This window comes from Antedon mediterranea, chromosome 9 (genome assembly GCF_964355755.1).
Source record: "Antedon mediterranea chromosome 9, ecAntMedi1.1, whole genome shotgun sequence".
Taxonomy (NCBI): Eukaryota; Metazoa; Echinodermata; class Crinoidea; order Comatulida; family Antedonidae; genus Antedon; species Antedon mediterranea.
In genome coordinates this window covers 18,663,852-18,669,124 of record NC_092678.1, presented here as the reverse complement: position 1 = coordinate 18,669,124, position 5,273 = coordinate 18,663,852, and the positions used below count along the sequence as shown (strand labels likewise).

Genomic DNA, 5,273 nt, shown 5'->3' with positions numbered 1-5,273 from the left:
GCTAACTTGTATCTTGTTTGATCCATTTTGATTCTGACTTAAATTAACTATTTCAGAGGGCAAGGCTATTGATGTTTCTGTCATATTCATCAAAAAATCTTCAACGTCTTCAAAAGTTTCAATATTCTCTTCTTGAAGACCGGATTCGGAAGTAGAAAAATCCAGCTGAAGCGATGCAAATCCGATTCCGTTTCGGAGTGCTTCAGGAAGATATTGTTTAGTCTGCACAGCTAAATTTTTCTCAACGTCTTCAAAGTTTGAGAGAGATCCAAGCTGAGTTTCTAAAGATTTAATGATACTGGAAGCTGCGCTCATGCTTTCATTGTCCGTTGTAAAAAAGCCTTCCTCGGCATTTTGTATGTTACTGACAACGTTCACTGTAAAGTCGGTAATCTGAAAACATAATAATACTACATTGAATAAATTCATCTGGTTCCAAATAATATTTTTGTGGATTTTTACTTTTATGTTGAACCAAAACGAACGAAAAGGAATAAAATTACCTTCGTGACGTTTCGCCGACAATCTGTCAGCTGCTTCAGACTAATGCCTGGGTTGGAATGGTCTGGTTTTTTTGTAAGTGACGCTGAACAGCGCCACCAGCCGTCTGGTTGGTATTGACGAAAGAGCGTCTCCGAACACTTTCTTCATTCCAAGTAATAAATTAAAGAATGGACTGGTCCACCCAAAAGATAGAATAAAAACGGAAGACATGTGCGGGGTTATATACGAAGTGAACTGTGAGAAAGTATATATAGGAGAGACCGGAAGGGCACTGAATACAAGAATTGGGGAACATAAAAAAAAGACGTATCAACACACAACCAAGTAGTTAGAACACGTGCAAATAGAAATTCTTCGTCCCAGGTTTTACATAAGTCAGCCATAACTGACCACGCTATAGGGAATGACCATATTCCAAATTGGAATGCGAGAGTTATTGAAAAAGAAGCACAGACAGACAAAAGAAAGATAAAAGAATCTATCTGCATAAGAAAAAGACCACATAATATCAACAGAGACATTGGTGGGTATGACCTCCCACATACATATGATAGTTTGCTGGAAAAAGTTGAAGCAGGAGACGCTCTATCGTCAATACCAACCAGGCGGCTGGTGGTGCTGTTCAGCGTCACTTACAAAAAACCAGACCATTCCAACCCAGGCATTAGTCTGAAGCAGCTGACAGATTGTCGGCGAAACGTCACGAAGGTAATTTTATTCCTTTTCGTTCGTTTTGGTTCAACATAAAAGTAAAAATCCACAAAAATAATAATACTACAGTAAGTATATATGTCTATAAGATGCGTCAATAGCGGTAAGCTCAGATGTGTTCTAACAAGTTGTCTTACCAATTCATTTCCTGCTCCAACACTAGTTAATCCTTCTAGAATTAAGGCAACGTCATCGATGTTAACGTTGTCCACATCCTCTTTTTTACTCGTAAGGGTCGATAGTTGCATAGCAACTATTTCAGCGTTTTCTATAGTCACGTTTACCTATAAAGATAACGAGTCGACAATCTTGTTCATTATTAATGATAATTAACGGACGCTCAAAGATATGACAAAGCTATATGTACGGTTTTAAATGAATGTAAAGTGATTATAATCTTATGGTTCTAGATGTTTAGTGCTTACCAATTCATAAATTAGTGTTTTGAATTGTCATAAGACTCTTTAGTTTGTTGTTTAGTTTTACGTAACCGCAACAGGTGCTTTGAAATTTTGTATATGTATGGCATACCCAGTGTGCAAAAACGGGTTTTTTTCACTGAAATTTATATTAAGCAGAATCACCGTCTTAGAACCTATACTAATTATTATTGAGCCATTATGCAATATTCTAATTTAAAACAAAATTGTATTTCCTCTAAAATAACTAAATAATGTCAATCAAATCATTCCGATTAACAAATTAATAGCGAAATTAATCATTATTACTACCTTGGCCAGATCACTGGTAGATGTTAAATTTGTGCATAATTGAACCATTATTTCTCCCCAGACGCCTCCTCCAAGTGGATCAATTTTACACATGCGCGCTGCCCGGGGAGCTGTTAAGAAAATGTAGATGTGGGCTATTAATCGACAAATATTACCACAGCACTAGACGTGGCCCAAGTCTGTATTCATTGTCTCTTTTATGTATGTACAGCAGTCGGTGCGTTTCGATTTTTGTTTGAAAATACTCATGTATTGTACGTATGCAACGCCAACAAATTTGTCTTTTTAATAGTTTCGGTCTCGAACCTAGACTATATACCACAACACACTAAACAAGCACATTTACATAATTATTTACAAATAAAAACCGATACAAATATAGTTAGGTAAGTGTTTATATCATATCATTTATATCATGTCATATATCGAATCTGTAATACCCACATTTAAGATATAACGTTACCTAATATTAAGTCGCTATTTTGCTGACATTAATGAGAATAAATGTATATTACTATAAATTGTATGTTACTATAACACGTATATTTGACAATTATTTAAAATAACAATAAAATTACTACACCAATTATGTAATCATTAAAATCGTTAAGGTGCCTACTGTACACTAGGCCTATGCTCTAATTTAAGTTTAAACTTACTATTATTGAAGATACATAACTCGAGCGAATGAGCCAACAAATCTAATTTAGATTTCTCAAACGTATACGTTACATTATTTACTGATACAACATCATGTGGGCAAGTATCTATAGAAAAGAGAGGGAAAATTGCACGATTATTTAAACAAGCTCACCATCGACAATGACGATGATAATAATAAAACTAATACATAATAGTTACTGTACATTAAAATGCAACAAAGACATTTGTTTCAGGAGTTTTCAGTAAAAGTTAATCCATCTCATTAAGCTCTGTCTACACTAGTTTGACAAAAGAAGTGTTATGTGCCCAAATATGGTAGTGATATACCCAAATATGGTAGTGATATGACATCATCATGTCCATATATGGGCACACCACATATTTTGTTCACATATATTATAGGTTCATTGTATTTTAATTACCTTGAAGTTTCAAGAAAATAGCCACGAAGTCTGCAATACCTGGATTACCTGTGCATAATAATTATGAAAATATTGAATGATTGGAATAAAGCTCTGTCAACACTATCAAACTAGTTTGATGTAACCACATATGGTGGTGATATGCCCAAACATGAATTTTACCGTTGGCAATTAAACATCAGCATACTTACTGGATGACCAAAGGACATCATTTTGTGTTGGTGAATACATAATCAAAGGGTAATCTCTTTGTTTTCGTCCCCACTGACAATACCCCAGAGTTACCACTACACTCCATCCGTAATCACTATGACAACCTCCATATGCTTTGTTTACAAAGAAATGTCGACGAACAAAACTTCTATGATCTCTGAATTACAAACAATTTGTAAAGCACATAATAATAGCAATAAAAAAAGTCGCCGAGCCTAAAACTTTTTTTTTCATATCACCCCGCCCCCACCCCCAAATTACAATAGTCCTGTGTGATTTATCTATTATTAATATTATATTTTCAAATATTATTTTATTAAGTAGAACATACCCTTGAATTGAAAAAATGTTGGTTGTTTTATTGCGCAAATCTCCAAACGAACTTTGTCTTACTCGATCTTTGGTAAACCAGTTTGTTTTATCTGAAGATTCACCATCGAATTCGATAAAAGCCGCCTCTTCTCCATTTTTATAAAAACTTATTTTAACCTGGAGTAAAACAGAAACATACATAAACGGTGTGCATACAATGTTGTTGTATGTTGCATGTTTGATATTATACGGAAAAGAATTATAAATAAAATAAAACCCACACACGAAAAATTTCAAAATATACAAAAACATACTTTAGTTCAATTCTGGTCTAGCTCAAACTGGTTAAATAATTTTGAGATATTGTTTTTTAACTAACAATTAATAAGTGTTTGAATAATAATAGTAAAATATTTGTTTGAATGGCCTGGTGAAATGGGTAACAATTGAAGCTTTCTGTTCTGGCCTAGGAAGAGATAAAAAAGTCTACTTTTCTACTTCGGGGGTCCTGTACATTTAACATAATTACAATTCTATTTTTTAAACCAATGCTATAGAATAATTGAATTAGTTTATTATGAAAATGTTAGTTTTACGATGTTAGATTCACAAAGCCTGATTTGAAACGATCAGATAACGATCTAAAATCTCAAACAACGAGAATGCCAAATGTAAAATAATTATGTTGTTGACAGCGTGTAACTACTTAGGTAATAAACCACCTTGGTGGTCCTACTGACTAGCCAAAACAAATGTTTACAAAAGAATCGACAGACAACTAAAATGCCATTAACATTATTACCATCGTGAAATTATTAACTATGATTCAGCTTAAAAGTAAATGTTGATGTTAGTTTTCAGTGACAATAGGAGAAAGTTCGATAAAACTATAAATAACCTTGGGCCTAGCAATAGACAAAAATACATTTTTTCCGTTGTATGCATAACTTTATTATCTTAAATAGATGATGACTGGTGTATATTAAACTCAAATCAAATATACATTTATTTCTTTCATTTAAAATTTAAAACATTTTTTCTTCTGAGATTTCCTTTTGGTTTCAGATAAATATTATAATCATTCATAATATATATTATATAATTGTTAAACATAAATGAACTCAGAAACTGAGTGAAGTACTTTCCAAACTGTTTCTACAGAAGACGTATGTTGATATTATTATTATGTTAAAAGAATACAATTATAGTACAGTACACACCGACATTTTCAGAATGATAACTTGAAAAATGTAGGCGTTATCGTGCTAACAAACTAACAAAGCAAGTACTATAGGCCAACTTAACCAAATTCTATTTTGCCTAGTAACAATGCAGTTACTATAATACTTGGCAACATTCTATTTTGCAAAGCAATTAGAAAATTGAGTTTTAGGATTGAGGAAAAAAATGTGATGTGTCCATATGGACATCATGTTGAATATCATATTACTACCCTATTTAAGCATATCACTACCATATTTGGTCACTTCACACTTTTTTGTCAACCTAATTTCAAAGTGTAGACAGAGTTTAAAGCATACCTGTTCAATTTGCAATTCAGACCATCTTTCTACCAATGGACTTTTGAAGTGTGCTTTGATGTTTGCGTCAAGAGCACGAACCGAGTCATTCAGTTCATTCAGCGATGTGCTCCCTATCCATAGATCGTACAGATCTGGTTCTCCAGCTCCAGACACACCCTTAAACACTGGAATCC

General features: G+C 33.4%; 1 long non-coding RNA gene across 1 annotated transcript; it reads right to left on the bottom strand.

Annotated features, from left to right (window-relative positions):
• Positions 1–2,680: 2,680 nt before the first annotated feature.
• LOC140058783 (uncharacterized) lies at positions 2,681–3,301 on the bottom strand. Its single transcript, XR_011847058.1, has 3 exons — positions 3,223–3,301; positions 3,032–3,079; positions 2,681–2,713 (listed from the first exon to the last, which is right to left on the bottom strand). It is a non-coding gene; the product is annotated as an uncharacterized lncRNA (long non-coding RNA).
• Positions 3,302–5,273: the final 1,972 nt, after the last annotated feature.